This window comes from Penaeus monodon, chromosome 32 (assembly GCF_015228065.2).
Source record: "Penaeus monodon isolate SGIC_2016 chromosome 32, NSTDA_Pmon_1, whole genome shotgun sequence".
Classification (NCBI taxonomy): Eukaryota; Metazoa; Arthropoda; class Malacostraca; order Decapoda; family Penaeidae; genus Penaeus; species Penaeus monodon.
Genome location: NC_051417.1, coordinates 26,230,915 through 26,231,217, shown reverse-complemented (window position 1 = coordinate 26,231,217; position 303 = coordinate 26,230,915).

Here is a 303-nt window from a genome sequence, read left to right as displayed (position 1 = left end):
TGCCGCAACCCCTCTGTCAAAAGGGAAAGAAGTTGGCCGCAGAACTGACCTGCAAGAAGGTCGTCTTGAGGTAGCCGTGGCGGATCTTCCGGTAGCGCTCGACGCTGATCGCCGTCAGGAACCAGATGGCGGAGAGGCCAGCCAGCAGCGACACCGCCCCGTAGATGTCGCAGCCTGGGGGGGGGGGGGTGTTATGGGCTTGTAGAATGTCTCTGGGTTACAAGGCAGGCTAGGTGAGAGTGATGGTTTGTATGCTATATGTGATAAGGTATCTCTGGACTTCGGTTAATAAAATAATGTTTG